This window comes from Phycodurus eques, chromosome 4 (genome assembly GCF_024500275.1).
Source record: "Phycodurus eques isolate BA_2022a chromosome 4, UOR_Pequ_1.1, whole genome shotgun sequence".
NCBI classification, from domain to species: domain Eukaryota; kingdom Metazoa; phylum Chordata; class Actinopteri; order Syngnathiformes; family Syngnathidae; genus Phycodurus; species Phycodurus eques.
In genome coordinates this window covers 7,888,126-7,914,660 of record NC_084528.1, presented here as the reverse complement: position 1 = coordinate 7,914,660, position 26,535 = coordinate 7,888,126, and positions in this window count along the sequence as shown.

Here is a 26,535-nt window from a genome sequence, read left to right as displayed (position 1 = left end):
ATGCTCTAACCTTTCTTGATGTCAAAGTAAATGGCTAAGGGGAGCAAGTACAGTAAATCATTCCAGTAGAATGAGGCTTCAGGCATGAGCAAGGCCACCGGAGAACAGAATGCAATTTTCTTTGTGCAGACAAAAGGATGTGTGCATGTTGCTGTTCCTCACATGGATTCATCTTTTTTTTTCCACATGCCATGATTCTCTGCCTTGCCTCTACATGACACATATCTTGACTTGCATATTTATTGTGAAAATTTCCTCCTAACATGCAGACAGCTGCACCTCGGGTTTGAGTTCAAGTTGAAGTGGACCCCAAACAATCGGCACCACATCCTTATCTCTCTATCAAGACAGGTACAGCCTATGGCATACATAACGCAAACGGTTGTGAGTTCAGGTATCACTGAGAGACTCGAGGAAGGTCTTCAACGGCGGGTCCAGGCAAGCGGCAGAAGAAAATGTCTACCAAAGTCAGATTCTCCTCTTGTGTAAAGATTTATTCTCTCAGAGGTGGATAATATAGAAGACTTATGTCTTAGGGGATGGCTAGATTAGGCTAAATGTAATGTGCATTAACAGTTTGTCCCTCAGTCAAGCGAGTCAAATAACTTTGGCCCTTAACCTGCTCACCATCAATCTTGTTTTCTGGCTGCAGCCATTAGGACATCTGCATTATTCTGGTCCCAGTAGTGCCTCATCGGGAGAAGTAGTCATTTATCCTTCATCCTGTAGCTTCTGCTGGTGTGCACAGACAGCTGTCATGTATGTTTATGGATTTCTTCCCTCACCCTTTCATCCCAGTAGAGGGTAAGCCCAATCAAAGTATGGAGAGGAAGAAGAGCAGTCTTTTTGTAACAACTGCACCACTAAACCATTATTGCCGATTAAAATTGCATTAATGTTAAGCTATTGAGATGCTGTATAATGTATTTTTATCTTCACTACTGTATCTCAGTATATAATTGTGATTTATTTTAGAACCTAAATAATCAGATAGAGTAGCTGAGTCACCTGGAGCGTCATTGCGAAAGAATGTATGGATTCCAGCACCTTGTTGTGCAAGTGCTGTATTTGATTAACAGTTTTATGCTGCCTGGAACAGTGCACAACTGGTTACAACATCTGCCTCACAATTCTGGGAACCTGGGTTCAAATATGGCCCCGCCTGTGTGGAGTTTGCATGTTCTCCACGTGCCTGCGTGGGTTTTCTCCGGGCACTCCGGTTTCCTCCCACATCCCAAAAACATGCATTAATTGGAGACTCTAAATTGCCCGTAGGTGTGAATGCAAGTGTGAATGTTTGTTTGTTGATATATGTGCCCTTTGATTGGTTGGCAACCAGTTCAAGGTGTACCCCGCCTTTCGCTAAAAGATAGCTGGGATAGGCTCCAGCACGCCTGTGACCTTAGTGAGGATAAGCGGCAAATAAAATGGATGAATGAGTTCTATACTGTCTATTGCAGTGGTAATATACAGTACGTATGCATATGGAGGCACTTTGCACTTTGAATGACCGACGTCATTCAAAAAATAAAAAGCCTTAATATATATATATATATATATATATATATATATATATATATATAGTATATACACACACACACACACACATATATATATATATATAATCCCCTCAATGCCCAACATGTTGTCGTCGCTTAGGGGCTTAAGTGTAAGTAAAAGTAAGGGACTAAGTTTGGGCAATCTGCCAACAGGCATTGGGCCAGCGTGGGAGATTAGGGCCTGTTACCTTCTTCATGGCAGTACAACAAAAAACACTGCCCTCATTCCCCGGAGGCCAAGCAGCCTCTGCCTACGGCAGAGGGCAGACAACCTTGGCGGCAGAGGGTGTTAAGAATCACCGGGCTAATTATGGCAAAATGAACAAAAACAAAGCGAAGGTCATATTAAAAAAATATACACAAAAAAGATGTCAAAATGGATGACTATGTTCGAGATGCCGTCGACAACTTCATCTATTTAGGCTCACTTGTAACAATGGATGAAAATACAAGCACTGAAGTTGAACGCCGCATAAAGCTTTCCTGGCAGGCTTATGGAAGGCTTAGTGTTATATTCCAAAACAATCTTCCCATTTGCTTGAAAAGAAAAGTTTTCGATCAATGTATTTTACCAGTCCTCAGTTACGAAGTTAGTGAAACTTGGACTACGAATGCCAAAGTTATACAAAGGTTCCGTGAAACCCAAAGGAACATGGAACGCCAAATGTTGAAAATAAGCATTCGTGACAAGAAAAGATGCAGTTGGATAAGACAGCAGGCGCGAGTTACCGACGTCATTCAAAAAATAAAATGCCTTAAATGGAAATGAAATGGCCACGTTGCTCGAAGAGCTGACAAAAGGTGGACCACAGAAAGTATCAATTGGATACCACTGGACACAAAGCGACCACGGCGAATACCTAAAAGTAGATGGAGAGATGAAATCATGAAACACACCGGAATACACTGGCAACAAATTGAAATATGTTGCAGTAGTTGGAAAAGGGAAAAAGAGGCCTTCGACCTGCAGTGGCTAGAAAATGAATGATGATGATGATGATGTTGATGATATATATAAAATAAAACAAAGAGGTCAATGCCCCTTTGACATTGTGAACAAACATATTTATCTTTTTAAAGCGATTATTTTTTTTTACGATGCAAAATCAAACGTACCCTGAGTTTTTGAGGTTTTTTTCAAGATGCCTTAAAGCCTTTATCTGTGCAAATCTCAAGGGGCCATCCATCAAACACTGTAGTGATGTTTTCATGTGACAACATGTGCATATGCATCATTTCAGCCATGAGTTATTTATTAAAGCGTAAATGCAGTTATCTTGAAAGAACTTCAATCTTCATGGGACATATTAAATTTCACGCTCATCTTTGCCTGGCGTGGCTCAGGAGGGAGAGTGGTCTTGCAGCTAATCCGTTGCACGTTCAATCCACAGTCACGCTGTGATCATGTTGAAGTGTCCTTGAGCAAGATCATGAACCTCCAAGTTGCTCCTGATGCTGCGTCATCGGTAGGTTCCGAATGAGGAGACTATAGGTCCAAAAGCGCAATAGAAAAATATGAATGGATACTGACTTCTGTATGAAATGTCATTTTTAATGGTGATGGAGGTTGACAAAGCAAAGTTGGATGAATTTGTTTTATCAAACTGAATTATAAACCAACACATTGATGACATAATTCAATTCCTAAAGCATCATTATATCCTTTGGTCTGGGGAAAACAAAATATCCTAACTTTTAATGTGGTGGAATCTTGCCAGATATACCAACTACGATAAGGAAAATGTATTTCCTGTACGAGCTGACCATATTGGATAAAGAAGAGCAGATAGTATCTTTTACTGAGAAATGTAATTAATTTTGTTATCACCCGGTTTAAAAATACGGCAGTTAACTCAACTTCATGGTCACCTGAAAAAAGACCAGTTCATTAAATACAACCAGACCAGTTCATTAAATCCAAATCCAATTCCAATGAAGTTGGGACGTGGTGTTAAACATTGTGTCCTGTTCTAGCTTGTCCTGTCCTTCCCTCACATCCTAGAATTTTATGGCTGCAACACATTCCAAAAAAGCTGGGACAGGTGGCAAAAAAGACTGAGAAAGTTGAGGAATGTTATCAAACACCTGTTTGGAACGTCCCACAGGTGAACAGGCTAATTGGGAACAGGTGGGTGCCATGATTGGGTATAAAATGAGCTTCCCTGCATTGCTCAGTCATTCACAAGCAAAGATGGGGTGAGGTTCGCCTCTTTTGAACAAGTGAGTGAGAAAATAGTCCTCAACGTACAATTGCAAGGAATTTCGGGAATGTCATCACCTCCGGGCCAAAGAGGAAAAGAACCATCCGGACTGTTATGGACACAAAGTTCAAAGGCCAGCATCTGTGATGGTATGGTATGTTTTAGTGCCAATGGCATGGGTAACTTACACATCTGTGAAGGCACCATTAATGCTGAAAGGTACATACCGGTTTTGGAGAAACATATGCTGCCATCCAAGCAACGTCTTTTTCATGGACGCCCCTGCTTATTTCAGCAAGACAATGCCAAACCACATTCTGCACGTGTTACAACAGCGTGGCTTCATAGTAAAAGAGTGCGGGTACTAGACTGGCCTGCCTGCAGTCCAGACCTGTCTCCCATTGACAGTGTGTAGTGCATTATGAAGCGTAAAATTTGACAACGGAGACCCCGGACTGTTGAACAGCTGAAGCATTTTGGAATGTGTTACAGCCATAAAAATTCTAAATGAATGATTATTTGCTAAAAACAATCAAGTTTATCAATTTGAACATTAAATATCTTGTCTTTGTAGTGTATTCAATTAAATATAGGTTGAACATGATTTGCAAATCATGTATTCTGTTTTTATTTATGTTTAACAACCGAGCCTGTTCCAAGACATTTTGTTCTAAATTGAATACATCTGTAAACGTATAAAACGTAGAACACTGTCGATCAGTGATTAGTAGATTAAAAAAAAGGTTACCATTGAAATGTCTCTCCGCTCTCATTGCCAAAAATAATACTCATGCAAAACACAAAGCCAGCGGTATAATTTGCTGAAGAACAGATTTGTTCATTTGGTCTCCAAATAATCCACATTGTTACAGGCAGTTCTTACTCAACATAATTAAAATACACAATGCGCCACAGAGTGATAAAAGAAAATGTGAATGTGCATGATTTACTTGTTGTCCTAGATGTGTCTTGGTATCTATGATGCTGTGGTTGACTATGCCATAAATCCAAAGCTCCCTGCAGTGCTGGAACAGCCAAACTTTAAGTTGCCTCACAAAGGTATTCTTTTGATTGCATGACTTTCATTACAAATACTTTTAGTCTGGAAGTACCTTACATAGAACCAAGTAGCTGTCTTGATTGGCTGATTGCGAACAATAAGTGTCTTGGTCTTGCTGCAAAAGCCATCTGGCTGGTGGGATGCCGTTCTAAGACCCTGCAAACTGAGATATTTCTCATTATGTGTTTTGTGTCTATAGGCCAACTCCATGTTTAACGTAAGTTCCAAACGTTCTGTATTGTTTGGCTAATTGCAGGTGATGGTGTTTCCTGTTATAGGAAGGGACATTCTGGCAAGATCACCACTCAGGGTCACTGCGATTACAGCTAATGAGAAGCAGAATAAAATTCCTCACGTCTGGAAGCCAAACACACAGGGAAGTCGTACAACAAAGGGGGTGGAGTTAGAGGAAGGGATGGATAAAATAAAACAGGTCAGTCCAAATATTGGCATAAAGTTTGTTTCTTCAGGTGAGCAGCCACTGCAGCTCAGTGGTGGGCTAAGTGCCAAATTACTGTTTTATCATGTCCTAAAACAGTCAACTTAATGTCCAACTCGGCATGTTAAGAACGATGAATACAGTGTTGCATCTATGCTGTCAGATTTATATCTGTGGAGTTGTGGCATGTACCTCTGATGCCTTCTCTCACTCCAAATAGATTCAACCAGATGAGCTGGTGTCTAGCAACGGCATTAATAAATACAAAAAAGGACAGTTGTTGAACTTTACATAGACTATTTTGAAGCCAAAATGAAGAAAGCCCGGTCCAAGGAAAAGACGAAATGTGATATATGGTGTTTGGTCACCTCTTGACAAAAGATGGAAGTTGACTCACCCAACACACCAGATGTTTTGTTTCCCAAAGCTATCTGGGAAAGTGCTGATATACTGTCAACTGCCTGTAAAAGGGCAAGCTCTTGTAGTCCAGCTTTGAAAACTGCTAAAGAATCCATGATAATCTATTCTGTGGATTCAATTATTTCAAAGCTTGCTGGTGCTTTCCATGTTTGTGCCATTTAAATCACATAGATAGCTGCCACCCTCATTTCACCTGGGGACAGTCTGTGTTTGACCAGCAAGAAATATGTTCGTTTGAAGCTAGAAAAGAAAGATTTGAAAAACTGGTGAATATTCCTCTGCATGGCAACCACAACTGGACAAAATCTTTATGGTTAGGCATCTTTTTTATTATTTTCTCTCTCCTCATCTACATATACAGTGTACATTCACCCCATGTAATCTGTCTCTTCCTCTACCTGCCAACTTTTCTCGATTTTTCTTGAGTTGTTAAAATTTGTGTAGCCAAGAACTGCTGGGACCCAGAACAACAGCAACACTCATGAGGGCCTGAGCATGAATTGGAACAGCCCCTAACCCAGAGCCCGACCATAACTCAGATACAAAGACCTCATAAGGCACAGGCGAGAAGGCCTGTCGTCAAGAAAAACACATCACAGTGGAAATACAACCCTAATTCCAATGAAGTTGGGACGTTGTGTTAAACATAAATAAAAACAGAATACAATGATTTGCAAATCATGTTCAACCTATATTTAATTGAATACACTACAAAGACAATATATTTAATGTTAAAACTGATAAACTTTATTGTTTTTAGCAAATAATCATTAACTTAGAATTTTATGGCTGCAACACGTTCCAAAAAAGCTGGGACAGGGTCATGTTTACCACGGAGTTACATCACCTTTTCTTTTAACAAGATTCAATAAATGTTTGGGAACTGAGGACACTAATTGTTGAAGCTTTGTAGGTGGAATTCTTTCCCAGTCTTGCTTGATGTACAGCTTCAGCTGTTCAACAGTCCGGGGTCTCAGTTGTTCCATTTTACGCTTCATAATGCACCACATATTTTCAGTGGGAGACAGGTCTGGACTGTAGGGAGGCCAGTCTAGTACGCGTACTCTTTCACTACAAAGCCACGCTGTTGTAACACATGCAGAATGTGGTTTGGCATTCTCTTGCTGAAATAAGCAGGGAGCATCCATGAAAAAGACGTTGCTTGGATGGCAGCATATGTTTCTCCAAAACCTGTATGTACCTTTCAGCATTAATGGTGCCTTCACAGATATGTAAGTTACCCATGCCATTGGCATTAACACAGCCCCATACCATCACAGATGCTGGCTTTTGAACTTCACGTCCATAGCAGTCCAGATGGTTCTTTTCCTCTTTGGACAAGACGTCCACAATTTCCAAAAACAATTTGAAATGAAATTGTCGGACCACAGAACACTTTTCCACTTTGCATCGATCCATCTTAGATGAGCTCGACCCAGAGAAGCCGGCAGCGTTTCTGGGTGTTGTTGACAAATGGCTTTTGCTTTGCATAGTAGAGTTTCAAGTTGCACTTACGGATGTAGCGCCGAACTGTATTTACTGACACTGGTTTTCTGAAGTGTTCCTGAGCCCATGTGGTGATATCCTTTATACATTGATGTCGGTTTTTGATGCAGTGCCGCCTGAGAGATCGAAGGTCACGGCCATTTAATGTTGGTTTTTGGCCTTGCCGCTTACATGCAGTGATTTCTCCAGATTCTCTTAACCTTTTGATGATATTATGGACCGTAGATGATGAAATCCCTAAATTCCTTTCAATTGTACGTTGAGGAACATTGTCCTTAAACTGTTCGACTATTTTCTCACACACTTGTTCACAAAGAGGTGAACCTCACCCCAGCTTTGCTTGTGAATGACTGAGCAATTAAGGGAAGCTCCTTTTATACCCAATCATGCCACCCACCTGTTCCCAATTAGCCTCTTCACCTGTGGGATGTTCCAAACAGGTGTTTGATGAGCATCCCTCAACTTTCTCAGTCTTTTTTGCCACCTTTCCCAGCTTTTTTGGAACGTGTTGCAGCCATAAAATTCTAAATTAATGATTATTTGCTAAAAAAAATAAAATGTATCAGTTTGAACATTAAATATCTTCTCTTTGTAGTGTCGTCAATTAAATATCGGTTGAACATGATTTGCAAATCATTGTATTCTGTTTTTATCTATGTTTAACACAACGTCCCAACTTCATTGGAATTGGGGTTGTAGATTTAAAGTGGAAGCACAGTCGGAATGGCACCAGAGTTTTGCCAATTTTGGGATTGGGTGAACCACTCAACTGGGCTACACCAATTTGAATCTCACAGCACAGTACTCACAGCACAGCACTTAATTTCAGATGTTGCCTACCTTAGATGAAATAGAGCAAGCATACTCAGAACCAATAACAATAGAAAGTTTATATTATTCCTCTGACACTGTACACGTCATACAGCGAATAGAAGTCAATTCAATACCATGTCATTTGTGCTGTTATGTTAACAAGAGAGCAACAGCCAGCAGATCAATTTTGGGTGCAACCCACTTGTATGGGTGGTGTGTCATTTTGAAAAGTAAAAACAAATACATACAGTATTTCACTTAACTCTTATTTGAGTTTGAATGAACGTTATCAATTGTGGTACATTTCAGTTGAGTTATACCATGACTGTCAAGACAAATTATTAAGTGCACTTCAAATAATTTGTAATTTGACCAAAGATGCATGACATCACATGAGAAAATAAACATCTCTCAATATTTATATAAGAAGTATAGAAATGATTAACTCCAGAAGGATGTTTTACCTTTACTTGTTTCACTTTTTTTCAGGCAAGTGGTTCACACACACACACACACACACACACACGCACACACACACACACACACACACACACACACACACACACATGGTATGATGTTATAATGAAAGCAAACAGTATGCCCTCAGGAAGACAAGCAGCATCCAGATGCACAAACAGTAATGTTGTGGAACAATTTATTCATTATATCGATGTATCAATTTATATTCCTACGATTCAACAGGATCGATCTTTGCTCGGTGAGCTTGGCTCCCGGACGGAATTACAATAGGTTTCAATAGGTAGCCAATCAATTGTATCAATACTAGGAAATAACGGCAGACTTTATTTGGATGCGTGTTTGTGTGTTTTTTAGCACTTTGAATGACAAGGACGTTAAGCGTTACTCGATTAAAGTTTCCTGTCTGTGACGTCACATGCGATCATGGGAGTATCAAACACTGTCGTGGTAGGTTAATTGAAAACTCTAAATTGTCCGTAGGTGTGAATGTGAGTGCGAATGGTTGCTTTTTTTTATATGTGCCCTAATATTGGCTGGCGACCAGTTCAGGGTTTAGCCACCCTCTCGCCCGAAGATAGCTGGGATAGGCTCCTGCACGCCTGTAACTCTGTCCCAATAAAACATTGAAACGAAGCACCTGACAAACCTTAATTTTAAGACTCTGTCATTGTCCCTTATAGGCTATTAATGTAATTCCATGTTGGTAGGAACACCTTCTGTCCAGGGACAAAACATATACATCAAGATACCAGTGGCGGGCGGTGCATTTCGGACCTGGGCCTTCAGTGGGGACTCAAGTGACCTAATCTACCCCTTAATACAGCCACTATTACGTCGTACGTATATATATATATATATATATCGCATTTTTCGGACTATAAGTCGCAATTTTCTTTTCATAGTTTGGCCGAGGGTGCGACTTATACTCTGGAGCGACTTATATGTGAAATTATTCACACATTATTATATAATTTCACGTTATTTTCACACTGACAACCACAAGAGGGCGCCCTAAGCCTGTGTATCTGGACCTGCTGCTTCTGCACCTCTGAAAATTTATCATTTCAAGCGACGTAGAAGAAGTGGCGCATGGGCTACCTCCGGAGTTGGCGGAGTTGTTTGACACCGAGGATGAAGATTTCATTGGATTTAGTGATTTAGTGACAATGATGCTTTGGTGAACGTGTTAGCATGTTCTTTATGCTAATATGTTACGTTAACATACCAGGCACGTTCTCAGTTCGTTGTTTATGTGTCATGTAACGTTAGCTGAATGTGTTACGTTAGCATACCGTACACCTATTCAGCCTGTTGTTCTCTATTCTATTTTTATTTTAAATTGCCTTTCATGATGAATGTCTGTTCTTGGTGTTGGATTTTATCAAATAAATTTCCCCCCAAAAATACTCCAGCGCGACTTATATATGTTTGTTCCTTCTTTATAATGCATTTTTTGGCTGGTGCGACTTATACTCCGGAGCGATTTATAGTCCGGAAAATACGGTGTATGTATATATATATATATATATATATATATATATATATATATATATATATATATATATATATATATATATATATATATATATATATATATATAATTTATTTATGTATTTATTTTTCTTGACAAAAGTTTACAGGGTATAAATTTATTTAGAAAACTGCACCATTGTCTCCTGTTCATAACATTGTTCAGTCAAGCACCTCCATAAATCTTTATAAAATGGTATGAGGAGGTGTCAAATTCTATGAGCGTTGCCCCCTCAGGGAAATAAACTGTAATACCAGACGGACACAGTGTAAAGCACTGTTTACGACGCTCTGTTTGGAAATTCTGACCTCCTCAAAAGGAAATTTGGTATTAAGAATAAAGGAAAGGGCTTATGTTGATTGATTAAATTGCAAATGTCAACATTCCACTGGGAAAAAAAAAAACTTTCCAGCATTGATGCTTTGTATCACCATTATACTGTAAATTCTTACAGTATAGTAAAACGTTAGCTTGTCGAAAAAGCACTGTTATTGTTTTTGCTTTACGCAGGTAGTATGACCATAAGAGTTATGCTGGCAAAGAACAATGTCTAGGTTTCCTCACTGTCAACACTGCGCCAAATGTTCTTTAGTCACACCATCTGGACCAAATCCCTCAGTGATCCCCCCGTTGACCCGTCCAAACAATTTGGTTAAACATCCTGTCTACAAATGAAGGACAGAGGTGGTGTCCAAACCTTGCTTGGGCCCTGTTACAAGCCACCCTGCAGAGTGTTTTGGGTCATCCAGACGGGAATGAAATGAAAACTGCTGCAAAAGAGATGCTGCGCATGACTCACCAAGAGACCTGCTGCTCTACCCTAATGCTACATTTACACAATGTTCCCAGCAGCCACGGCAGCCCTATTTGCCCAAAACATTTTGGCCATTTTTTTTCTCCGTATTCAATTTATACTAGATTTTCTCACGGCCTGTCACGGTTTTCATGACGGGCCGTGGGAGGAAGAGCCTGTTGAGTTCCGGAGGGTCAAAGGCACACTACGGTTCAGCTCGTCACATTCTGACAAGGGTCCCTCAAGTTTGTCACATTTGGATCTAGGTCCGACACATATTTGACATTTTGTCAAGGCTTTCTACTGATGAAATGTGGATGCCGGGCAGCTTTGGAGCACGCTCGTGGCCATGGCAGACTTGAATGAAGTCCTGAAAATGTGCACAAAATGCAGCAGAATGTGACAAAACTTGAAAGGACCATAAGATGCCAGGGGAAATACATTCAGAATGGGTCTCGTACCACTACAGACCACCTCCAAGTTTTGTTATGCCTATTATGTCCTGTTTTGTTGTGTTTACCCCGTTTGACTACGGCTGACTAGGTTTCTCATCCGCACGGTGACTGACGGGGCAATTTTTTTGACAGATTAAAATTCTGGCCAGGGATCCAAGACAATCACAGCCTGTCACGTTTGTCCATCCAGCACCATGATGTAGCCAGTAGTCAGTAGCCTCACATCCATCCCGTTTTATCCACAGAAAACCTGAAACTTGAGTGTAAAGGTGGGCATAAGAGCAACATGCTCTTCGTTCTTCAGTTGTCTCTAACCTATCCTCATATCAACACTGTCACAAACCAGATGACATTCGAAGTGCATCTTTTTACTGTCCAATGACAACTTCTGACTCTATATTATCATGCTTCGTGTCCATATTCTCCTCCATGTTTGCGGTCATGTGTAGCAAACTACTCATGAAAACTTGTTTTATCATGTGTTATATTCATCTCCGCCACCTAAAATATGTTGGTTGTAGAACAGAGAAGTAACTCAAATAGTGCAAACAAGACCCAATTGTGGTTACAGAACTTTGAATTAATAAAATAGAGCAATTGGAAGTCACTTCAAGTATTACTGATGCCCACAGACAAAATTGTGTGACCACAAAATCAGCTATTTGTCTGCATTTGATTTTGAGTGTATCTTTTATGTTCCTTTCAGCTTGAGTATAAAGTGACATATTTTGGAGAATTGACTTTTTAATTGTTTCTATACCAATATTTGGGCCTCTGGAGTGCCCATCAAGTGTAAAATTAAACAACCAAGCTTTTGATGTCCCTGTGAGCGAGCCATTCCGAATTTTGCCCCCTGTGATATGATGATGATGTTGTTATAGTGCAGCTAATTCACTGTATATAATACAACTCCCACAATTAGTTTCTCTGCCCATGACTTGGCAGCTACAGTGAGCCACCATTTTCAAGCAATGGCCAGAGTCAGGCCATTTGGATAATTTTGATTGACACAAATTGATACGTATAATTTGACACCACCAGTTTGACACCTGTGTCGTTCCCAGTCTTTATGGCAACGGGGCGAGAGTATGTTGGCTCATTTGCGACAACAGTGGAGATTCCACTGCAACATTATACTCGAAATTGAACTTGGCAAATTTGATTTTGTCTTAATTTTGTCTTATTTTTATCCTAGTAAGAATATTAGCATGACGGCAAACTCAAAATGAACCCACTGAAATGTTTTAAGATGGGATTCTCATATGTGTTCCACAACGTTTTTATTCATAAAAACACAGTACTTTCAGATAAGCAGTAAAAGTAGCATGGCAAGTCGGCTTTTGTCCAATTCAGGAGCAGGGCTGTTTCGACCAACATTAGCAGATGGGTAAGAACATCTTAAGAGCTTCTTTGCGGGGCCAAGAAAGGTAACTCATGACTTGAAAGAAGGCAAGTCCAAAATCCTAGTCACACAAGCTGCTCGTCATGTTATTTGCAGATGTGATTGACTGTTTTGAGAGAAAAATGCGACATAATTTCCACATTGTGCCTTTTTAAGACTTACACGTAAAAGTCATCAAAGGCTGTGACACCACATTACTAAAACTTTACATAAATGTCCACTTCACACTATAAAATGCACAATTCTGCTTCAATAGATGACTGACCATGAACCGATGTATAAGGTATAAAACAACATTTAAGATAGGGATAAAGGCCTGATTTACTAAGATCAAGAGAAACGCACTAAATTGTGTGTTCACTCTACTAAATTGCCTGCGCTGTTGGTGGGCGTGCTGTGCGTGATCAACTAAAGTTTCAAATCTTTTACTAATATCCCAAATAGCTGGCACTAAATTACATGTTCACTCGCTCTGACAGCTGGTGCGCGCTGTTGACAACAGGTGGAAAAATGGTGGAGACTGTCATATTTGACAGAGGGTTTTGCACTTTAAGTACGACTGATGTTTTTCCCAAAGGAAAGGTTGTGAGAGCACTGTGAGCACAAAATTCAGTTAAAAGTTATGGAATTGGAAGTGCTGTGATTGGCTGGCAACCTGTTTAGGGTGTACCCCGCCTCCTGCCCGATGATAGCTGGGATAGGCTCCCACGACCTTTGTGAGGATAAGCGGCTTAGATAATGGATGGATGGATGGAATTGGAAGTGCGAGAGGAAGAGGCGAAAAAAAACGTGACGCTTTCGATGGCTCCGATCATTTTGGGGAAGCCAGCAACAATATAAAAGCCAAAACATGGCTTTTAGCTTGCCCCAAGTGGCAAGTGGCAGTTGAATGGATGTGCCCGTCTTGCGTAACATTGCGTTTAAAACTTGGGACAGCAAACTTGGAAAACTGCTCTGGGAGAGGCCAGGAGCAATAGTCACCGTGTCCTGAAATGGCCCACAATCAAGCAAATGCAGTTGAAGGCAGTTTCGTCAGAAGATATGACATGACTCCCTCATGTGACTAGCTCCAACAAGTAGAGGTGCAACAATTAATTGATTAAATGGACAACTAATCAATTATCAAATTAATTGACAGCTATTTTGAAAATCTATTAATCGTTTAGATTAATAGAATGTACAATTTAAAGTTGTCCAAATTATCTCATTTCAGCCTCTCAACAGTAAATATTCTCAGATTTCTGCAGTACTTCATGAAAGCAGATCTTTGTGTTAAATCAAAATAAGACATTTGCAAACCTCTCCTTTCCGCAAACCTCTCCTTTGCGCTCTTCTCTCTCTACACGAACGACTGCACCTCAACGCACCCGGCTGCCAAACTCCTGAAGTTTGCAGACGACACTACTGTCATCGGCCTCATCAAAGACGGTGTTGAGTCAGCATATCGACAGGAAGCGGAGCGGCCGGAGCTGTGGTGCGGCTGCCACAACTTGGAGCTGAACACGCTCAAGACTGTAGAGATGATCGTGGACTTCAGGAGGCATCCTTCGCTACAGCTGCCCCTCACGCTGTCCAGGTGCCTTGTGTCAACTGTCGAGACCTTCAAGTTCCTGGCAATTACACTCTCTCAGGACCTGAAGTGGGCGATCAACTCCGTCCTCAAAAAGGCCCAGCAGAGGATGTACTTCCTGCGGCTTCTGAGGAAGCACGGCCTGCCATGCCACGGGAGCTGCTGAGGCAGTTCTACACAGCGGTCATCGAATCAATCCTGTGTTCTTCCATCACAGTCTGGTTTGGTGCTGCTACAAAAAAGGACAAACTCTCGCTGCAACGGACAATCAAAACTGCTGAAAGGATTGTCGGTACCCCCCTACCCACCCTTGAGGACTTGTACGCTGCCAGAACTAAGACAAGAGCATGCAAAATCCTCCCGGACCCTCCGCATCCCGGTCACCGGCTCTTCCGGCTCCTTCCCTCAGGTAGGCGCTACCGATCAATGCAAACTAGAACTAGTAGACATTCCAACAGCTTCTTCCCTCTTGCAATCAACTTCTTCAACAGCTAACTTACAATTCCATTGCAACATGCTGCCAATTTTTTTTGTCTGAGTTTGTTGTCAAACTTCTGTCGGGCCAATTATATATTACTCGTGCACTCACTGTAGTAGTCTCGCCACGCTGCACTTTTTGCATATCTGTCGTTGACCAATACTGGCCACACATGCCAGAGTATCATCTGCTCCATTTGCACACTGACTGAGGAGTATCTGCAACATTTGCACAATCAACATTGTCCCAGATTATCGCGCTACTCGTCACTTTAAACTGCATACACTCCTTGTTGTCTCGACGACCTTTGCACAATGGTCACTGCTCTAAGTGCTAGAGGACTCTGCATCTTTTTGCACAATTGTCAAAAAAATAAATAAAAATGGTACCGGCATTACCAGATAACTAGCAACCCTTTATTGCTCAGTGACTGTTTTTTTTTTTTTTGTCAATGTCTTTATGTCTCAAAAGTGTTCTCTGTCAATCGACTGTCTGTTGTCGTACTAGAGCGGCTCCAACTACCGGAGACAAATTCCTTGTGTGTTTTTTGGGCATACTTGGCAAAATAAAGATGATTCTGATTCTGATTAGCAATGGTCACCATTTTGCCTATATTCTGACATGCTTGGGATGAAACCAGGAACTGAATCCTAATAAATTTATGGAAGAAGAAAATATACAGGTGTTATGTTAATCAGTGGCGGCTGGTGGAGTTTTCACCAGCAGTCAACAAGGAACCAGGAAGTGCTGCATGCATCGAGCATGAAACGTTCCACTTGTCGATCATCAAACTCTGGACTGGAAGTGGCGCCAGCTGACTCAACTCCATATATGGAGGGTGGGAGGAGTAACAGGCGGTGGAATTCGGTGCCCTACTTTGACGATATCTTTTGCACTACTGCGCTTGTCACACTTGTAACGAGAGTCTATTGTCGAGTCTGGCGCCCAAAACCGGAAGTGGCAGTATAAAATGAGACGACAGGGATAAACAAATCCATTGTACTCATCATTAAATGTATACTATTTATCCTTATCATGTAAAAATAGACAAACAGTATTGCAGATTTTTATTTTTACAATTTGTACAATATTTTGGTGTGATCCATTACTCTTGCTCTCTCTCAATATATTATGTTTCAGCCTGCCATGATATCAAATTTTTTAGGACGATATATTTTCCCCCAAAACTATTATGACAAAGGATAGTATAGTTGATAGTTGATGGGGTTTTTTTTCATGCCACTCATATAATGATATTATACAGCATAATAATTCAAGGACATCCTTTTTAAGAACAATTAACTTTCGATTCTAAAGAAGATTGAACATTGGCATTGTAATGTAGAACAATAAATAAAATATCTTCGATAAATCAAAATAAAAAAATCTGTCTTAAGCTTTGTTCACAATTATTGCACTTAAACAAATTACACAAAATTAAACATTAAACATTTGGCACATAGGAAGAGAGTCAACACACTAAAGAGGCCCAAAACATTTCTTACAGCCTGGCAAATTTGAATGAATAAAATGAAAGGAAAAAAAAAAACACCATGCATGTACTAGAAAGCATTTGGGCTTTGTCACTGTCTGTAAATCAAATGCCATACATTTTAATATCACTGTTATTTTTTAGTCCTTATTTGTATTTATTGTATGACTGTTATCATGTTATGTACTGTATAATTTCTGCTGCCTCTTGGCTTTTGAAAAAGAGATTTTATTACTCAATAATGTTTTGCCTGGTTAAATAAAGGATAAATAAAATGTAAAATAAGGCCTGCCCTCATGATGCTGGACTGTGATGTGAGATCTTCACCTATCAATCAAGTGATGCGCAAAATTAGTTCGCCGAAGTCAATTACTGCCTGAATATTTATAATGTGTGCCGCTGTGGTTATGGTTTATAAACAGTTAACATTCCCGTGTGTGTGCATGTGTGTGTGCGTGTCTGTAAGTGTGTGTGTGTGTGTGTGTGTGTGTGCATGCGTGTGTGCATGCATGTTATGTGGGGAACACACACACAACTCTGAGTGCTGATGTTTTAACGATGTTGCTGCGGTCAAATGAGCTCCAGGTCTTAGCTTGTTAGCTTGTTAGCTTGTAAGTTAGCTAATGTACTAAACAGTTAACTTTCCCTTTGTCTTAGTTATGTGAATCTACAGTGCAAACGCTGTTCTGCCAGCGGTTTGCTGCGTCGTGAGCGGTGCGGCGGGTGTTACCACAATAAAAATGTATCGAGTCCAGAAAAAACTCCTGTGTCCAATGTATGGAGCGATAACCCGCCCTACTCTGCCTCTGATTGGCTAGCACTAAGACAGGATTTGTACTTTTGATTCACTGTGTGTGTGGATGCACTTCACCAACACACACACACACAAAAATGTAGGGCCTGCCCTACATATTAAACCACGTCTTAAATCACGCATGCTTCATGCATCCCTGCTTTTTGTGTACGCACATCAAATCAGATCCCTGAATACAGATAGATATATTTTGAATATTTGTATTTAAATATTTCATTTTCATTATTTTTAACTTGTGTCCTTTTCAAGGCGACTCAGCAGCAGTGGGGCAGCACCCTCGTGCCATCTTTTGACCAGCCACCACTGATTTTAATATATTATGGTGACAAATAATTAATGCATATTAAGTGACAAATAATTAATGCAGCCCTATGGGGGGGCACAAGCCAGTGCAAACTGTAGGTCGGTCCCAAGCCCGGATAAATGCAGAGGGTTGCGTCAGGAAGGGCATCCAGCTTAAAACATTGCCAAACAAATATGAGCGTTCATCCAAAGAATTCAACCTCACAGTACGGGAAATCATAAAAGGAAAGAGGTTAGCTAAGAAGAAGTGGGACACTGAGAGGACCGAGGAGAGGCGAAAGGAATACACTGAGATGCGACATAGGGCAAAGGTAGTGGTGGCAAAGGCCAAACAAGAGGCATATGATGACATGTATGCCAGGTTGGACACTAAAGAAGGCGAAAAGGATCTATACAAGTTGGCCAGACAGAGGGATAAAGATGGGAAGAATGTGCAGCAGGTTAGGGGGATTAAGGATAGAGATGGAAATGTGTTGACTGGTACCAGTAGTGTGCTAGATAGATGGAAAGACTACTTCAAGCAGTTGATGAATGAGGAAAATGAGAGAGAAGGGAGAGTAGACGAGGCAAGTGTGGGGGACCAGGAAGTGGCAATGATTAGTAAGGGGGAAGTTAGAAAGGCATTAAAGAGGATGAAAAATAGAAAGGCAGTTGGTCCTGACGACATTCCTGTGGAGGTATGGAAGTATCTAGGAGAGGTGACTGTGGAGTTTTTGACCAGCTTGTTCAATAGAATTCTAGCACGCGAGAAGATGCCTGAGGAACGGAGGAAAGGCGTGCTGGTGCCCATTTTTAAGAACAAGGGTGATGTGCAGAGTTGTGGGAACTATATAAGTTATGGAAAAGAATAGTGGAGGAGTAGTGGACTCAGGACAAAAGTGAGTATTTGCGAGCAACAATATGGTTTCATGCCTAGAAAGAGTACCACAGATGCATTATTTGCCTTGTGGATGTTGATGGAAAAGTACAGAGAAGGTCAGAAGGAGCTACATTGTGTCTTTGTAGATCTAGAGAAAGCCTATGACAGAGTACCCAGAGAGGAACTGTGGTAGTGCATGCGGACGTCTGGAGTGGCAGAGAAGTATGTTAGAATAATACAGGACATGTACGAGGGCAGCAGAACAGCGGTGAGGTGTGCTGTAGGTGTGACAGACGAATTTAAGGTGGAGGTGGGACTGCATCAGGGATCAGCCCTGAGCCCCTTCCCGGTTGCAGTGGTGATGGATAGGCTGACAGATGAGGTTAGACTGGAATCCCTGTGGACCATGATGATCGCAGATGACATTGTGATCTGCAGTGATAGCAGGTGGAGGAACAGTTAGAAAGATGGAGGCATGCACTGGAAAGCAGAGGATAGAAGATTAGCCGAAGTAAGACAGAATATATGTGCATGAATGAGAGGGGTGGAGGGGGAAGAGTGAGGCTACAGGGAGAAAAGATAGCAAGGGTGGAGGACCACACTTCCTGACCACACTCAATGGTGAGTGTGGTCAGGAAGTGAAGAAACGGGTCCAAGCAGGTTGGAACGGGTGGAGGAAGGTGTCAGGTGTGTTATGTGACAGAAGAGTCTCTGCTAGGATGAAGGGCAAAGTTTATAAGACAGTGTTGAGGCCAGCCATGATGTACGGATTAGAGACACTGGCACTGAAGAGACAACAGGAAGCAGAGCTGGAGGTGGCGGAAATGAAGATGTTGAGGTTCGCTCTCGGAGTGACCAGGTTGGATAAAATTAGAAATGAGCTCATCAGAGGAACATCCAAGATTCGATGTTTTGGAGACAAATTTAGAGAGAGCAGACTTTGATGGTTTGGACGCGTCCAGAGGATAGAGAGTGAGTATTTTGGTAGAAGGACGATGAGGATGGAGCTGCCAGGCAAGAGAGCTGGAGGAAGACCAAAAAGAAGGTTGATGGATGTCGTGGGGGAAGACATGAGGGCAGTTAGTGTTTGAGAGGAGGATGCAGGAGATAGGCTTACATGGAAAAGGATGACGCGCTGTGGCGACCCCTAACGGGACAAGCCCAAAGGAAAAGAAGAAGTAAGTGACAAATAATTGAACCTGAAGCAGCTTCAGAAGTCTATATCAAACTAGTAGCCCTTATTAATTAGTATCCAATCATTAGCTCTCAGTTTCAAAACGTTTGGAGAATCCATCACTCCCTCTCCTGTGATTTTGCTTCATTGTTTATTTGGTTTTTGTTTCATCATTTAACAATCCCAAATAAATAACAATTATTGGTTAATAAACAGTAATGAGGAAAAAAGAAGAAGAAGAAGAAAGAAAAGACGAAAAAAACACTTGGATGGAAAATACATTTGTATCTGGTTGTTCGGTGAACGGAATAATCAATTGGATCATCCATTCTAAAACTATTTGGATATTTTTTTTTCAAACATTTTTACATGAGTGGCAAAGTTCTCCCACACTGCCTCTAATTTTGCTCGCGCTACACTGGCACCACTTTGTTTGCTGGCTTGCACCTGCCTTCCAGGCGCAGTATTTAAAGACGCCAAATCAGCCGCTGCAATTCATATCAGGTTGGCTAAATCTCTTCGCATGTGCTAAAGTAATCTATTTCCATAAACTCCTCCCAGAACATGCAAAATGAACTGTGGCAAAGCTGCACGTTTGACAGATGCGAGCCTTGATTTTTGTCAAAGTTAACCTGATGTTTTAATTATTTTAAGGCTTTGCTATGAGAAGCGTTAACTCTGTAACTCTTTTACACCTGCGATTAAAACTACTTCAATGATGAAATATTTTTTCGACTTTAAGAATAGTTGGACATCTGCTGCATACATGAGTAAAAACAAAAAAAAAAAACAACAACAACAACAAAAAAGAATGATATGTATATTACTGTGTTTGGCAAAATGCAAATACATGTCTACAGTATGTCTGTATTAATTATTTCTCTCTCAGGCAGTAGCAATGAAGTAGATGTTTGTGGAAAAAAAATGACAGTTATGAAAATAAACAAATGCCACTGACCCGTAATTGAATATAACTGAATTAAAAGGCAAATTCAATTACTCAATTAGTCTACTGAAGGTTGTTTTATGATGCTATTTTCTAACAGCTCTGGCCTCATGGCCTTTTTTTTCCATTTAGGAAAATCTCCAACTGGCTGTGTGTGTGGAATTACACCCCAGGATCCAAGCAGGCCAGGCACACAGAAAAGAAAACAGCTGTCAGACAATGAATTACTGTTCTGTGACCAGACAAGTGCTTCTCTGAGGATTGGATGAGGAAGCTGGAAGTGTGTAAAAAATCACACACATGGACACACACTCTGTCACGTGCACATGTATACACGTATCGTACAATCTCCTATACCTGTACACCGGAGACAAGTGCACTTTTCTTATCTTGTCTGAACTATGGTGAAATTTCTATTAAATGACATTGTTCAGCACTGCAGTCCAAAGTAAGCTTAGCGGACTTCCCACTGTATATAAACATACCGATTTTCCAAAAATGCTTTTCTTTTTCTGGTGAAGCCTGGAGAAGGTCTGCACACGCAGCTCCTTTTGGCAGAAGCGTGGCTTTGCAGTACAAACAGTGCACATCCTCAGACTGACCTCTGTGAACCGAGCCGGCGGCTCCACACACAGATCCCAGAGCCTGGAAATCTCAATGCAGCCTCTCACACACGACTGTGAGCGACTGAAGCTCACTGGCCTGTCGGCATAGAAAAGCTTCTTTCAGAAACCTTCACTGGAGGCCTCTATGTATTTAAAATATTTGTCCAATATAGGCGTTCAGATCAGCCACATTTGGATATTTTACAGTGTTACTGCTCACAAGAATTATGACAAGGGAATTACTATTTTCAATGTCATTCCTTGGTTGGTTTGTTAACTAGTGGGATCACTTAAAACCCGAATAACCGATTTAAATCAAACTTTGTGGAGCTGTAGCATGTTCCAAGGAAGTAACCATTAAATGTTGACGTGCGGATGCAAATATGAAAGATTGCTAACACCTTACATCAGGTGTTTCCTTTATTCCACTGGCCTGCAGCAAATTCTAATATAATTTTTAAAAATGGTTGCGATAAAGTTCAAATGAAAAGAAAGGCAACACATTGTTTTTCAAATTAAAATAAAACATGAAAACAAATGAATGTTACAAGACGGCGGCACGGTGAATGACTGGTTAGTGCGTCAGCCTCACAGTTCTGAGGACCTGGGTTCAATCCCCGGCCCCGCCTGTGTGGAGTTTGCATGTTCTCCCCGTGCCTGTGTGGGTTTTCTCCGGGCACTCCGGTTTCCTCCCACATCCCAAAAACATGCATTAATTGGAGACTCTAAAATTGCCCGTAGGTGTGACTGTGAGTGCGAATGGTTGTTTGTTTGTATGTGCCCTGTGATTGCCTGGCGACCAGTTCAGGGTGTACCCTGCCTCCTGCCCGATGATAGCTGGGATAGGCACCAGCACGCCCGCGACCCTAGTGAGGAGAAGCGGCTCGGAAAATGGATGGATGAATGTTACAAGACGTAACACATTATTTGTAATTCTGTTTTTAAAATATAAAAGTGTTTAATGAGAAATTTACATGCACGATTTTTGATTAAAATTGTATATAAATATGAATGTTCCCAGATATAACACTATAATTTTATTTGTGAAATATTTTAGGTTGAATGTCATAATATCCAGATATCACTTACGAGGGCTGTTGGAAGAGTTTGTGGCCTATGGTACAAAGACATTTTTTATGACAAATTCAAACATCGACATTCGCTGTATTCACCGGATTTGACTCTCTCGGGTTGCTATCTATTCACCAAGATGAAAGAAGACATTTCACCACTGATGATGACGTCATTGACAGTGAAGACGAGTATTGGGGGGGGCCGAGACTCAAGCGTCTGTAAACTCCATGACCTCTGGAATAAGTGTGTAAACTTACAAAGGGACTACGTTGAAAAAGGATTTTTTTTCAATTTGTCATTAAGAAAATGTGGACCATAGGCCACAAACTTTTCAATCACCCCTCATAAGTTTATTATATAGTTTGATTCGATAACATTAATATATTCATTAAGTTTTTCTTTTGTCGCTGGTAGCGCCAAACTGAGATTTTAGATTTTTTTTTTCTGTAAATATGTTTAATTACATAGCGTACAGTATGTTACTAAAGCAGAAATGGAATCGATTTAATTGAATTTTAGCTTATTTTATAAACACAAGGTGAAGTGCAGTGGTGAGCAAAAGGGGGGCCGGAGGGGGTGGTGGCCCCAGGAATCCAGCTCAGGGAGGGCATCCAAAATGGATTGGGTGGGCATTTAAAAAAAACAAAAAACACCACCACTGTGTACCCCACCTCTCGCCCAAAATCAAGTGGGTTAGGCTCCATCCCGCCCGCAACCCTCACGAAGACAAGCGTGATAGAATATGGATGTATGGATATTAACCTCACGTGGTAAATGAACTCCCACCACATACTGTATATTGAGAGACTGCTGTGTTGCTTTTCACCAAATATTTTATTATGAACATGCTGAAGAAAACACCTGGTTCTTTCCCCCCTCTTGAATGATACAATGTGTGTAACAGAGACCCAAGTACTGTCTTCCTCCACTACAGAGTCAATCTGTGCGTGAGCTCATCACCAAATAATGCTGGAAGGAGCATCTACACTCCTTAAACAGAGATTTGAGATGGGTTGAAAGTTTCCACCCTTCAGAGAAACACAAGATAAGTTATCTGGTGTTAGTGGGTGCATGCAATACGTCATATAAATAACAGTCACATATGCCAACAATGCTTGTCATTTATTCACACTTTCTACATTCATATTAATATAATCTCCATTCAACCCATCATAGTGCACATGGCAAGCACACACTGGAGCCGGGGGGGGGGGGGGGGGACTTATAGCTCCCAGGTTTCGTGGCTTTCTCCAGGGCACCACAGCCGTGGGTGTAAAACAGGATCCTCACAGAGGCATTGTCATTACTCTGACATGGCTGCCTAAAAAAAAAAAAAAAAAAAAAAAAAAAAAAAACAATTACCGAATTCCTGTAAAGAACATAATGACTCTCCATTGTCTCAATAAACGTCCCATTATTTGAATGGAACAACACTAATTTGAAACTGTAATATTTTCTGGCACGTTTACAACCCATGAAGCAAACAGTATGATTCTCCATGTGCTGCTAACTGGCTGCAATGAGCAACACGTGTTGAGCTGCCCAAAACACTATATTTTCCAAATAGCTGCGCATAAACACCACACGGCAAAATGGCTTATTTTGAAACTCGTGGTCATCTCTGCGCATGCAATGTTGTCAACGCTTTTTTTTTATTCTATAAACTTTACCTATTTAGGTCTGACGCTCAAATAGATATTTCATATATATCTGTAAATGCAAACCTGATGTCAAGTCAAAGGTTTGGAGCACTGCCTGGTTCGCAATGCCTGTTCTGTCCAATGTAGTGCTCATTGTGTCCCTTCCTCACGGGGTGTAGCACTGTCTTCCCATTCCACAAATACAAGAGTAATTGTTGTCATATCATGTTGTTGTAGCTCAGCTGCGAGGCTGTGACGCACAAGAAAGTTCCCCGCACACAGCGTCACTCCCGGGGCTAATGGTGGCTGCTGACGAGGCTCCGTGGGTTTCTCGGCCTTATTGCACAGCAGGCAGCTACAACTGTCCGTCAAAATATGTCTTTTCGTGAAATCGGGCCGTTGTGCAAAAAAGATTGGGAACTGCTGCCCTAGAGAAGTTCACCTAATCATGTATATATATATATATATATATATATATATATATATATATATATATATATATAATCACATATATATACAGAATGCAAGGTACGAAGAAATATGACATTTGTCTAAATAAATGTCTATTGCTACAGCTCAGGCTGATTAACAGCATAAAACGTAAAGCATATGCAAAAAGACCTAAAAGGGGAAAACAAACCCGTTATAAGGTCATTAAACCAAAAAAAAAAACAAGTTTTATGCCTTTATTTGTAGAGAAAATAAATAAGTCATGGATAGGAGGTATATCTACTAATGGACATAAGTTCATCCAGTGAGGGCAAAGGGTCATGACAAAACTAAGCACAAACAAATAAACCATTCACACTTATGGGCAATTTAAAGTTTTTGGTTAACCCACCATGCATGTTTTGGGATATGGGAGGAAACCGGAGTAGCCAGGGAAACCCAATGCAGGCACAGGGAGAGCATGAGGCCAGGATTTGAAACCCGCTCCTCAGAACTGTGAGGCAGATGTGCTGACCAGTCGTCCACCGTGCCACCCCCCATGCTTCATGTCATAAAGAAATAAAAACACAAACTTTACATTTTAAATTAGCAGTGAATTCCCACATCAACATACTGTACGTTTAACCTCTTAAGTGATTCTCACTTTCGGCGACAACCTGGCTTGTGCACACACAAGCCAGCATGTCTGGGCTCTACGTACGAATCTTGTTTCGAAGAAATAACGAAATAAATGTGAAAGTATGAGTAGTTCCCCGATGCCCTACTTGCAGAATCAGTTGAAGTTGTACGACTTACATAAGATAAAGCCCCTAACCTCATTGACACTAATCTCCGAGACGAGATCACCTTCCATCCCACCTCTGGTGTGTGTTCGTCTTCCAGTCTATCCTGGTGCCTCAAACCATTCAGCTCTTTTAGCACCTTATTTTCATCACAATTGATACAATTGTTCTTTTTCAGGACTCCATAAATCATGAGAAAAGACCTGACGTCATCCGCGTTCTCCCTCGCCACAACTACCTTCACAGTTTAGCGCACTCATATCTAGCTCGACTGCTAAACATGATTTAAACAGTAAATAGAATAGCTTATTAAAGGTTGAAACTGGAATGAAACTTGGTTTCAGTTTGGCATTGCTCGGGTAACTTTAAAGAGGTAAGAATTTCAACATTTCCGCAGAGTTGGGATTGTAGTGGTTATTACAGACTGTTCAATTATGACACCCAGTGAATTTAATGAGATCCACTCAAACTTGGTTTTGATCTCAGCTGTCTTTTTTGGTGTCTGCTTGCAATTCGGTGCTCGGTGGTGGTGAACAAAGAGTCAAAACAGCAACTTTAGTTCCAAAACAAGAGTTGAAAGTTGTAGGAAAACTTCACAGTACAAATGTTATATTGCATACAACGTTCCATAAGTCTGACTAGAATAGATCCATGTTGCAGTTTCACAAATTCTATAGGATGACGGTCACAAGTCAGGCTCTGCAGTGTGAATTTAACACTGAAGCAGGGCCAATATTATCTACACCTGCACAATCTAATGAGCTCTAACACAAAACCCATCAAAGTAATAAGTTTACATTGTGTTTGTTGTATTTATATTCTCAATAAAGGGCATTGAACGCCATCTACTGCTTCTTCTCCTTTCTTCTTCTCCTTCTATCCGACTAGTGGAGATATGGCTGCTCTTGTCTTTTATTTAACAAGTCCTTTTTAACAGAGGAGAAAAATCTTAGCCCTTCTTCCCCAGGTAATCTTACTTCACAGCAGGAGTCTAAAGTAAATGTATTGGTCAATGTGTGCTGGTGTGTTTTGTTCCCCCACCCCCCATTACTGTTATCAAGAACAATAGTCTAATGTGGGTCTGACGGTCTGTGACCTGACACTGACATTCATCCCAACTTTATACAGCATCTCTTTAATGGGTGCTAACAGTTTGTAAATGTCATCCCGCTGGAATTTGTTTCCATGTTTGCTCTCATAATGTCTGCACTTTCTTATCACTCCCCCTAAGCAAGAAAAAAAAAAGTGTCAATTTGAAAATCCCAATTACTGAGACTAGACACCACATTTAAAAATCCCCACGGGCGACCAGAACTTTGCCAGTCCAAAAGCCATCAGTATGGTAAAGCCAGCCTCCAAACCTTAGCGTCTCCTTAAAAACTTCCATCTGGAAAATATTCTTCACTCCAACTGGGAGGGAAAACGACGAGAAATCCCAAGATGAAGGTCACTCTCCAACCCCTGCAGTGGAAAAGACATCAGAGAATAAAGCCAAGCTCGCAGACAATCAGGAAGGACAAACTGGAGGTTAAATGACAAATATCTAAACTATGCAGCTGTCCTGTTTACTCAAAGGTAAAACAGATATTTATGCAAGGATTCACTCGGTGGTCCGTTTTAGCTCTCACCCTCCTCCTGCCAGCTCGTGAAGGTACGTCAGTGTGGTCTTTCACAACTCAGACAACTGGA